Here is a 13,031-nt window from a genome sequence, read left to right on the forward strand (position 1 = left end):
TGTGTGTGTGTGTGTGTGTGTGTGTGTGTGTATTACGGCCCTGAGCCTTGGGAGTGAGAATGCCTTTTTATATTTATGCAAATCCAAGTGTGCTAGGACTCGTGGATGATTGGTTACTGGGAGACCCGTGCCAGCCCTCTTCTGTGCAGATTGAAGTGTGCCAGTCCACGCAGACGATTGGCTGCCTGGAGATCCCATGACACTCCAAGAGAAAATAACTGGCTGATTGTGTGCACCTGTGGGTATAAAAGGCTGAAGCGCCTTCACATTAGGGGACTGCTGCTCAGGAGAGAACATGCAGTGGTTCCCTCATCTGCCTCTCTTTTAAACTTTGTTTGCTAAACCTGGTATACAGCTGAACTTAGTTTAATTAGAGTTTTATGATGCTAGCTTGCCTTAGTTAACCCTTAGCTTTTACTCTTGACTGTTTTTTCTTTATATATTAATTGTTTGCCCAGTGGTCTGTTGAACAGCCCTGTCGGTTTTCTGTTTAAAGTTTGCAATAAAACCTTTTATTTTACTCAGTTTTCATGTGGGGGCTTGTGTATGTTACTCCCCTCCTATCGCCTACAATAAAACAACAATAAAAGTGAAATGAAAAGAGTGTTACAACCAATGAAATTGTTTCTTTATGGGGTTTTTTTTTTGTTGTTGTTGTTTCTCCTTTGTAGTGCAGGCTATTCTAATCCCCTGAGGTTTAAGTTATGCTCCAAGTAAATAGAACGTGGCTTGAAACCTTGAACAAATCTAACTTTCTTAAGGAAAAGCTTCTGGTAATTCAGAAGACTGGAAAAAAAAAATCAGATGCACAGTTTTCATTCTATTAACTAGGGAAAAACAAAAGGACCAACGGAACAATATCGTCATTCGCTATGTAGCAGGTTTATCAGAGAAAGGGTTAGTCAGCATCTCTTTCAGGATGCCAAGTCAAAAGATGACCTGAACGAGTGCTTGTGCCACACTCTTTGCAGGAATGGTGCATAACAGCACTGCTTCGGGATTACATAATCCACCAGAACAAATATAAAGCGATATCCCCATGCACTCCTGTGAAATGGCCCAATGCGGTCCATGCCAGTGCGCTCAAATGGGATCTCCATTAATGCTGATGGGCGCAAAGACGCTCCCCGGATAGCAGCGACAGCAGCTATCTTCGCCCACTCCGGCTCAGGCCATTGGCACGTATTCAACATGGCCCGGAATGAATCAAGGGACATCCACCCCCACCCAATCCATGTTGTAGGGGAGGGGCGGAGGGCAGCGGAGCAGTTGCTCAGTCCAGCACCTGCGTTCGGCGCTCTGCCTCGTCCTGTAGCCATCTGCGCCCTCTGTGCTGCCGCCTGCTCTTTGAGCATCCCAACCATTTCTGCAAGCATTTGGGCAAGTAGCTGGGCTGACTAGTGTTGGGGTACGATATGGCGAGCGTCAGTTGCTGCACCAAAACAAAATAATAAATACATAAACTTGAATTGCAAGGTTTTCCTGTTGGAATCTGAAACAGAGGAAAACTATAATTAATACAATGAAGTGGCCGAAATAAGCAGGAGAGTTACTCCATAAGACTAACTGTTACGCAGAGACGGTGAGGAAGGCTGCTGAAGGAGACAGGCTGGAAATGTTGGGTCACAGTGGAGAATGGGTTCCAGGAGGGGTACATACATTGATCAGAGGATGTAGAGGATCACAGAAAACAGGCAACTGGACATTTCACAATGAAAGGTTAGTTGAATGCACAGAACAGTAACTAAGAGGAATCAAAAATCAAAAGTGACCAAGTGTTACCACGGACATATAGTAGTATGATCTGACACAGAACTGCCGTTCTGGCTGCCTGTTAAGTATGCCCTCTTGATGGAGGTGACCTGACACAGGTAGGTGAGAATCTCACTGTCATTTTTGGCATCTACATCAATGTTAAAATTACCCAAAACAATTATTTTATTTGAGCTGTGCACTAAGTCAGATGGAAAAAAGTCTTGGAGTCTCACGTAGTAAAAATTCCAAGTAGGCGCCTGATGGGCAATAGATAACAACGATTAAAACTGTTTGGGTTTTTTTTGGACACGTTTAAGCGTCTGGCTTTGAATTGAATTAAAACTGTCTGGGTCTATGGTTGATTAATAAGCGAATGGTGCAGTGGAAAGTCAAGTGTTCTGAAAATCTTGTCAATGAGATAACTTGGGAACAAGGTGACACAAGGAGCTGACGACGACATGACGACAAGCACACACAAACTGAGGGATTCAATAGACAAGATAATGAGCAGATGAGAAACAGGTGGAAACTAGACTTGAACAAATCTAATGAAACATGGGGATCCAAACTAAACATAAGGCACATAGGACAAGAGACTATCACAGTAAAACAGGAAACAGATATGTCATGGTATCTGGGTTGTTTACCCAGTGTTTTGAGTTTGGACTTTTTGTCAAAGATCAATGTTTTTGTGCACGGGCAATAACAAATACTAAAAATGAAAAAGTAAATACTCCCTGTTTCTTAATTTTATGCATTCATTCAAGTAAGAGGAATGTTGAGAGCAACCAAAATCCCAGGAGCATCCCTGACCATGACAGCACTTTCTGCTATAACTGTTAGCTCAGCAGCCATACACAAAAAAATCCAAAATGTATGAATAAAATGTTACATTTGTCAAGTGATTCATAGTAGTCACTTAAAAACTCAACTTTTAAAACACTAGATTCTTGATGCTTTTTGTTTGCAAATAGCCCGTATTAAAGCTGGAATTTGGCTGTAACATCTTCAGATTTTCTTGATGAATGATCTAACGTGAAAGCCCCAAGTACAAATCCATGATCTTCCCACAGTCAGCTTGTAGTGCCTCTTGATAGCTTATTTGTCAAGAATATGTAGTTCAAGTAGCTGCTTGCTGCTGTGGATCTTGATGTCACTGATATGGATTATTGCCAAACATTCAACTTAGAAAGGTATCAGAGCAAGAGAGGCATCAGTGATGGTACTCCATTGCCACTACATTTGATTTAGCTTTATTGAAAAGTGACCAGCAAATTTACATGCTGTTTGAAGAAGAGCTTTGACCTGTTCTCCCACGTGTTAGGGCAGAGTGAGGGCCACAAAGTGAGCACATAAGACTATTAACATAGTTTAATGATAAGGAGTATAATAAATACTAATTCTAATTCCAAAAGGTGATAAATGTAATGCTTGGACCCAGTGTATTTGTTGTTAACTGATGTAGGGATCAGTTTGATTCAGTAACAGATGGACACCAGCCAGAGATAGTGATAAAGTTGAGTACTGAAACTGAAAGTCTTGATAATTCAGCTTTTCTTTTACTTACATTAATTTTTACTTACCTCTACAGAGCATTCATGAAATCCTGTTTGACAGGATGTTAATAGGACATGCCGTGTCCTATCAAAGACATGCATGCTATGGCAGACAGACTCCCTCTCAGTTTGCAGGGCTGGCTGTAGCTCAGGTGGTACAGCAGGTCATCTACTGTTTGAAAGGTTGGTGGTTCGATCCCTGAATCTGCATGCCAAATGTCTTTGGGCAAAATATTAACCCCAAGTGAATGGTAATGAGAAAGACTCTTCAAGCATAGAAAAAGTGCTTGGGTGAATGTGGCATGTTGTATAGAGTGCTTTGAGTCCTCTGGGAGAGTAGGAAAGTGTGATATAAGAATCAGTCTATTTAATTAATCTTTTAGGTTATTTTTTATTCTTTTAGACATGTGGTAGAGACCATGAGTACACATTTCTTTAAAACAAACGGTATATTTAAAAAAGAAATATATGGGACAACATTCAGATCCAGTATTCCAGTATCCAGTATTGTGATTAAAAAACCCTTTTTAATGTCACCATAGTATCGCACAACCCAGCACTTTAGTAGATGTTAGCAAGACTAGTGGGCTTCATGTATAAGAGCTTCAGGTTCTGTTCCAGCAGGGAGGTGTTTTTTTCCTCAAAAGTGCTCTTATCCATCATCTAATAGCACAAGCACATCTAACATTTTATATAGTCAGAATCATGAAACATTAGGTGTGAGCTCCACTGAGTCCTTATCTGAACTTTGAAGAATCACTGAGGGAAAACATTTAGTAACAGAAGACAATGAAACACCCTGCCTCAGGAAAGAACGGTGCAGGTCTTCAGTGTGTTGAACAACTTACTTTCCTAACTTGTAGAACTGTGGACAACTGTGTGCAAGTATACCAAAGAGAACAGGCTCTGTTTTAAAGGTGAAAGCTGCTCGCCCAACAAATGTTGATTTAATCTAGCTTCTATTTTTCTTTTTAATGTGCCTTTGTCTTTCAAATTCCTGATAAAAACAGCAGCAGGCAGTTAGATATTGGAGAGAGAGAGCATAAGGGAGAGAGATACCGTAGGTATGACACCTGCACTGCTCCCTTGTAGTGCAAATAAAATCATTTAAACAAAAAAAGACCATAAATAGATCATACACCAAGCTCAGTCCAAGGAATCATCACATATAACCACCAGAGATGGTCGTGATGAGAGCGATGCTGTCAGCATTCCTCTGCTTGCTGATGGCGTCCCCTGGGTCTGCCTGTGGACCCGGCAGGGTATAAGGGAAGCGGAGGAAGTTCATTCCAAGTTTGGCTGAGAAAACCCTGGAGCCAGCAGGAAGTATGATGCGAGATCACCCACAACTACAAGTAAAGTTGGGTATAAGCTTGGTCGCACAAGTACAACATTTTCATTTTATCAGGTTCATCTACAGAGTGATGGAAGAAAAAGAAAAAAAGAAGTAATGCAGTTATAATAATATTTAATGAAATTTCCTCTAGTGGGACTAATAAAGGTATATCAATCAATCAATCAATCAATGCTGCAAACTTGATTCAGGTAGGAACTGTGGTAGACAGGCACAATACTGCAACCGAAAAGGGACAAATTAAAGGAAAACCGGAACCATCGGCAGCTGCGATGCTTTGGCATGGACTGGGTGCACTTGTCCTCTTAGAATAGGACCACGGCAAATCAATCCAGCATCGTTCTGAGTAATCACTTTTATCTTAAACTTTGGTAAGGGGAGCTCACCGGAGATGATCATGATGAAAATGAATCGTTTACTTTGGTCTTGTGGACTTTTCATTTTGTGTTCATTTCTGTAGGACTGTTTCCAGTATTTTCTGTGTTTTCTTGATCACTTAAGGAAACACTTCAGTCATGCTTTATTTTAATTAGTAGGGTAGATTGAGGTTGGCTGTGACACTTTTTACTCTTGTATAATTTGCTAATTACTGAAACATCCTTGAATAACTATTCCTTCCTTACATCAAAGCTTAAGGCAGGGGTAGGCAACCTTTCTGATGGCAAGTGCCATTTAAAATTTCCTCAGAAGTCAGTGTGCCATATGATTGCATTAGCAATAAATTTAATAACGCTCTATATGAACAGTTACACACTATATAGAACCACGTTATAGAATTATATTTGTTTGCAGATGTTGGCAGCTATCAGCGAATAGTTATCAGCTATTTTGAAACAAAAAAAGACATTTTTTATCCATAACAGCAAATGAACTGTACAACAGAAAATACAAATGCTATTTATGGTCTCCTCACAACAATGATAAGAAAAATAAACTGGGCCAACATGGCATGTCTGTTATTACAGAGATACACATGTTAATGTGATCTCTGGTCTCCCACTCAGAGACACAGGTCTCCGAGTGTCCAGCATTCAGAGGCTGCCTGAGGACACTCATGTGAGAGAAAATCTGCTCACACAGATATGTAGAGCCAAATGCTGTCAATAAGGCCTCTGCAATGTTCTGGAGACAGTTAAACTTGTCAGGCAGTGATGTCCAGCATTGTGAATTCTGTCTCGAGTCTACGGATGTATCCATGTATTTCCGTGGTGCTGATGCTGCGCTGAGCGGACAGCTCCTGAAGCTTTTGAAGTGTTGGAATGTGGAAAGCTAACAACGTCCCTCTCACCAGTAGGCTAAGTTATTTTTAGCCAATTACAAGTTGAATCTGATAGTTGGGGTTGTTAGCTAAGATACCGTCATTAAGAAGCGGCACAACTAATGTGTCTATGCGAGCTAATTTGCGATGTGCACCGCTGGCCCGGCCATTTATTTTTTGATGCACCTTCTCAGATTAATTCACTTCGTGTCGTGCCCAGGGCTGGACTGGGACAGAACATTGGCCCGGGCATTTTGACTAGAGACCGGCCCACCAGGTATTAAAGCCATAAAGCCTTTGAATGAAAACAAACGCTGTTGTGACAGTGATGTACACTGTCTTGTTGGTATATGTATGATTTCTATACATTTTACATCAGATAAAAACTTTGGTTGTAAGATTCAGATAATTATTTAATAACAGCCAGACATTTTAAATGAGAATAAGAAAGTATTTCTTTGTGCCCCCCTTTCCCTGTTAATGCCCTACCTGGCCCCCTGGCAAAACTTTGCTAGACCCGCCCCTGCACAGTTACCAGCTGTCAGCTACTTAGAAAAGGATGCTGGTGTTATCTGTCTCTCAGAAACACTTCCCTTCAACTCATTCATGTCACCTAAAAGGTAAACCTGTTTCTCCATCACCTGTTCAGCTCTGATGATTCAGTAAAGACATCTCCTGGTTTCATCTTCATGTTTCCCTCTCACCCGATATACAAACCGATATCATGACCAGCAGCTTTACAGCTGTGGCTCCAGCAAACATCAGCTGATACTAGAAATTAATATTAAATAAATTCTAACAACAGCTGATCAAGCTTAAACTGCTGATGTTGTTTAGCGCGACATCCACTGGTTTCCTCTTTCTGTCGCAAAGTGGGCGATAAACAAACAAGAGAGAATGAGATGAAGAGAATGAATGAATGAGATTGTAGATACAAGCAGCTGAACAAAAGCTTTCTTCCAAGGGTAGCTGGGCTCTCCCTTAGAAATAGGGTGAGGCGTTCAGCAATCTGAGAGAGGCCACATCGAAAGGAGGTGGTTTGGGTATCTGACTAAGATGCCTCCTGAGTGAGGTGTTTCAGGCATTACCTACCAGAAGAAGGCCCCTGGGACAGACCCAGGACACACTAGAGGGATTACAGCTCTCGACTGGCCTCGATATGCCTCGTGTTCCCTCAGATAAGCTGGAGGACGTGGCTGGGGAGTGGGAGACCTGGACTTCTCTGTTTAGGTTGCTGCCCCTGCAACCCAGCCACAGACAAACAAAAGAAAATGGATGGATGGATAGAAAAAAAATGGATTGTATAGTTTTAGATCGTATAGGTGAGATTTTTTTTTTCAAACTTTTGAGGCGGTTGGAAATTACCTGAAAAATCAAGAGGCTGCAGAGGTACCAGAGACCGGCTCCATGTAGTTTGCTAGGATACCCAGCAGATGGGGCTGTTTACTGGCCTCAGAAGTTGTGTGCTAATACTTCTCTGATTCTCATGTCAGTGCAGACAGCTAATGCTACATAGTTTAGGTGCCATGCGCCAACAAAAACAGAAAAATAAAATTACTGCATTTTTATGCTTTTAAGTTTACCAACACACTGTATATGCACGTAATTCACATACACATTTGACACTACAAATTCTACACAGTAACAAAATTTTATCTTTAAAGAATATTTAAAGTACATAAAGTCATCCTAGCTCATTTCATGTGGAAGGAGGAGGATATGGAAGGGTCTGCAACATCTGAGGCGTAGCCATTGGACTGATTTTATTTTTAATCAGAAGAATGTGATTTTAATGTGCAAACTACACACAAGACAGAAAAACCTTGGCTGACAATGAACACCTGAAGTGTTTGCATACTCATTTTTAGCTATGCTGTTAGCTTTGTGTTAAAACGTAAACACTCAAAGGGAGCGTGTCCTCATTAGATAGGGATTTAGGTAAGTGTGTGAGACTGTAGGCATGTTATACATGATCCAGTATATGAGAGTAATGCATAGTAATGAGAAATGAATGAATTTGTCGTGGGGTGTGGTTGGTGGCTCAGCTGCAGAGGAGGGGTGGAGCAGTGGGTTTAGGGCATCGTGTCAGGGGGAGGCTGATTGTCACAGCTGGTGAACGTCATCTAATCATGCCTTCCACATTTTAGTAGCCGCTGGGAAGAGGAGAGAGTGCGAAGAAGCTGATGGAGCAACGACTGGAACGGAGCACCAAGCAGGCACTCCACCTCTGGGTGCGAGGTCTTGGGAAAAGCAGGCATGTGTGAAAGAATAAACCACAAGGAACACAGGCTTAATACTGAGTTGTGCCGGTCCTTTTAAATGGTGCCAAACCCAGCCGGGAAGTCGGAGCCTCGTCCCGCACAGCCGTCTGAGTCACTGGCGCAAATGGTGATTCAACTTGCGGTAATGCAACAGGGGCAGGCAGCGGTGCATCGTAAACGACTGAAGGCAGTGCAGGGGCAAGCCAAGCGGCAGACAGAGGTATTGGAAAACTCCCTGTGATGTTTCACCGGATGGTGGAGGGAGATGACGCCTAGGAGAAGGAGATCTCTGCGCCCATGGTGGAGGTGTGGCGGTGGCCGGAGGAGGAGTGGGCCCTACCGCTTGTTGCCGCTCCTGTGGGGAGAGGCCCGACTGCCGGCTATGAGCCTCCCTGTCATGGAGAGGACCTTCAGGGATGTGGAACAAGTGGCTTCCAGCTGGAACGGTGGAGTGGGTCCACTGTCATCGGCTGGTTATCCTGGAAATTGCTGTAAAATTGGCCGAGGACCACCTGTCAGTGTGGCTGGAAGGCTCACAGGGCAGCTGAGGCTGGCGATCGCATCAGTGTCTGATGGAGGTGGGTCTAGTGTTCTGCGTTGCTGGCCCTCTGACACCCTCCCCCAGAGAGACGTACTGGGCTCTAATAAGGTGCCAAAGGGTATATACAGGGTTTGTGCTGTGCTCAGCAGTGACGCAGTCATCCGACACTGAGGAGTGAGGAGGGCGTGAAGGCACCGCCGGTCCCGGTAACTCACTTCATGGAAGATTTTCCACTAGAACAGACTTGTGACGACACCCTATGCTCAGCTCAGCCTAGTTAACTAGTTGGTAATTCCAAAAGCGCATTTGCGCCCGTTACCATTAATGGAAGTCCCATTTGAGCACATTAGCATATACCTTGTCGAGCCAAGTGTAGCACAGGCGCTGTTTCAGGTCATCTCCCTACTTGGCATCCTGAAAGAGATATTGACTGACCAGTGCACAATGTTCATGTCTCACAAAGTAAAAGAACTGTATGAATTACTGGACATTAAATCTGTTTGGACCAGCATCTACCAACCTCTGACATGTCCATGATTCATAAATTCACTCACGAAGATGAATGCAACTGGGATTGCTGGTTAGACCCTTTGTTGTTTGCAGTGCTGGAGGTGCCCCAGGCCTCCACAGGATTTTCTCCTTTTGAATTACTGTTTGGCAGAAAGCTGTGGGGGGTGTTGGACCTGATGAAAGAAAAGGTCAAAGCCTACCGAAAAATGAAATTCAGTAGGTTCTGGACCTGAGAGCAAAGTAGCAATTTTTGGGGAGGTTGTATGAAAACAGACCCGTTCATCGACAGTGCACCTTATGGTCCAAAAAACACGGTACATTAGTCGGAAATTGTCAGAGCGAGAAGCCCAGTATAGCAACGTGAAGAAAGAGTGCCTTGTGATCCGGTGGCAGGTCGACTCCCTTTGTTATTACCTCCTGGGGCGCCCTTTTACCCTCTGTTCAGATCCTCTGTGCAGCCATGCTGCAGTGGCTCCATTGCATGAAGGATGCCATCACCCGGATAACACGGTGATATCTGTCTCTGCAGCCTTTTAAGTTCATGGTGGTCCATAGACCACGATGAACAGAGGGAAGCCACATGTGAACTTCACAGACCAAGGTCCTGCTGACCAGGAGGTTTGAACTGGGGATCTTCTTGCTGCAAGGCCACATAATAATAATATAGAAAGATGTTTTTCAGAATCATATACATGACATTAATGAACTGGTTTGGGTCCTTAAGGGTCCGCTGGAATATACTAATAAACAGCAATGCCAAGTCCTGTTTCTCCTCGGCATACCTCATCAGGTACACGTACACAAGCTTCTTGAGTTCAATATTTTTACTCGCAACATTCTTTACCACAGCAGACAGCAACTTTGAGGCCCTTTTGCCCTTGGCAGTGAGACCGAGAATTCTCTTCATGGCCTCCAGTTTGAACGATTCCTTGTTGCTCTCCAATATCTCTTAATTTCTTCATTCTTTTTAAAGTTGGCGCTGAACAGCTGAAGGCAGCTCCGGTGCTCGAGGAGGTCGGGGTGCTCTCTTGACCCGCTTCCACTGCAGCTTCCTCTCCTCCTTGGTCGTTGTATGAGTACAAAGTCAAATATTGCATCCAAAATATAATGAGGCTGAATAGAAAGCAGCAAAATGCAGAAACAGAAATACACTAAAACTCTGCTTCAGTAAAGTTCTTAAATATAAATGTACTGAGTGAATGTACACAGTTGCATACCACTTCTAGACTTATCCATGCTTTCATGCCATTAGTGGTTTCCTTTTTGACAAAACATATAGTTAGGACTATAGGACTATATGAATCCTTGGTCTAGACTGCTGGAAGCCTCTCATGATTCTTTGTCACACCTTTTTCACTTAATAGGTGTTTACACACCACCCTGCATTTAATCATGAGTTATTATTAATCTTTGGCTCTCTTCCACAGTAAGTCTTTGTCCTGTCTCCCTCACTTCACCCCGAAATGGTTGCAGCAAATGACTGCCCCTCCCTGAGCCTGGTTCTGTGTTTTTCCTGTTAAAAGGGATCTTTTTTCTTCACACTGTCACCAAGTGCTTGCTCATAGACTGTCATATGATTGTTTGTGTTTTCTCTGTGTTATTGCAGGGTTTTTACCTTACAATATAACGGGATTTGAGGCAGCTGTTGTTGTGATTTGGCGCTGTATGAGTAAAACTGAATTAAATGAATTGAATTGTGGTGGTGGGATCCCATCTTTACAGTAGAGAGCCTTAAGAGCACTGTGTTAACTCTGGATTTTGTCAGCCATCAGGGCTCCTCGCAGTCTTTAACAGACTCTGACACAGCCTGCAAGAAACATATGGAGGAGACTGACCCAGCTGAGAGGATCTTCCTGCCATCAGCAGGTTTCTCTCTACAGGAAACTGACAGATGATGGAAAAAGCCCTTCAACTGACATGGAATAGCACAGTGTCCAGATCCCATCTCAGCACTCTTCACTCTCCCTTATGCCCCCAGATCATCACCTTCCCTGACTTTCTTCTTCTACTTCCTCAGCTGTTTGGCTCTGTTCCCTGTCATGAACAGCAGTGCAGAGGTGAATATAAGGTGAATAAGGAGATTAGCAGCTAGAGAAAAGAAACAAACAACTTATTATACTCAAGTGTTCAGTATAACACTTAATTGGACTGAAATGATTTCTTTGTCAGCAGTCTGTGTATGCCCTATGATCATGCCACAGTGCATTAAGCCAGCTCCCACAATAAAGGCCTTTTTCAGGGCATGAGCAGAAGGATACAACCTCATTTTTGTTGGTATTCCATAAAAGTCTCCACTGACATTCATTCTCACTGTAACCTCTCCCAGCATGCACAGCACCCATAAGCTGCAATAGTCTGGAAAGGTGGTTTCACATGATCACATGAGCTGTTTAGAGCATGGCAAACAAGTATTACAAAACTTAAACATAAAATCAATAAAATAGACAAAAAGAAATGACATTTTCCTGATGATATAATAATATAATCACAGAATACACAGAGTGCTTTTCATTCCCACGTCTGTTGGTTAGATCTCACTAGCTAAGACACTCTGTGGCTGAAGCACCACACTGAGCTTAAATGTGTACGTGCGTGTGTTGGGCTTGGTGTATCTCTGTAACCTTGATGAGCTGCATATGGCCTGATATTTTTATATGGTAAGCCCTCAGTACACAGGCTTAATGAGCAACCTGCAGAATGCCCCCCCCCCACACACACACACACATATGTAGATTACAGATATGGCTACCAAAGAAAAGCACTCTGTGGACCACTCACTCTGTGCTAGGCTCCTGACAGCAACAGAGCTTGATGGAAACTGGCAGCCTTAAAAAGCTCGCCACTGGGGCTGACAGTGCCCACTACCTCAATGTTAAAAAGGTCACCTAGCAAAGTGGAAAGGGACTGGTAACTAGCTCTTCTGAGACAGACTCCACACAACAAGCAGAGCTGGACTGGTAATATGACAGGTTATGAGCTACTGTGCACCCACCCTAAAGTGTGTGGAAGAAGTGGTTGATAAAGTTGGGCAGGCAAAAGTAAAAAGGTGGACTGGTTGGAATGGACTGGTTCTTATATAGCACTTTTCTACTCTTCTGAGCACTCAAAGTGCTGAAAAGCACTTTGAGGTGGAGCTGAAAAGCTAAGAGAGAGAAAATAAAAAGAAACTAGAAATAGGTTTAATAAGGAAACAGATGAATGGACATAATTAGGAAAGGATAAGTAAAATGAATGGATACATGCACATCTTTGCTCTGAAAAACAAATGGCATCTGGGAGCTTACTGCATTTGGAAATTCACTGCATGTATATCCTATATCCTCTAGTTTGTATTTCTCACCTAACCACATTCTGTTCTTGTGCTTTTCACATATTCTTAAAGGATATTCAAAAGTCATGCTGTCTCCTGAAGGTCCGCCCCCTGGGAGCCTTGTCCTCCGTTTTGTCTCATTGGAAACTTCAGTTATATATATATATCCTCCTAGGACCTATACTTATACTGCTACTGTTCTATCGAAATTTTAAACGAATATCCTCATATGTGGCTCTCATTTTTCTTACAAACAAAAATTAGGTAAAAAAAAAAATTTAATAAAAAAAAAATCTGGTAATTCTTTGTTTTTACATTCATCGGGTCCCAATATGCCCAAATATCAAAGAGAAATTAAAAATGCATGCCATGAAAGAGTTCGGGTCTTAGTTGACCGCATTAATGCCGCAAATCTCCGTTAGCGAGTAAGCGCGGATTGCTCCCGCTAACGCGCTGACGATGCGGGGTTAGCTCGTTAACGCGCCG

This window comes from Pelmatolapia mariae, linkage group LG18 (genome assembly GCF_036321145.2).
Source record: "Pelmatolapia mariae isolate MD_Pm_ZW linkage group LG18, Pm_UMD_F_2, whole genome shotgun sequence".
NCBI classification, from domain to species: Eukaryota; Metazoa; Chordata; class Actinopteri; order Cichliformes; family Cichlidae; genus Pelmatolapia; species Pelmatolapia mariae.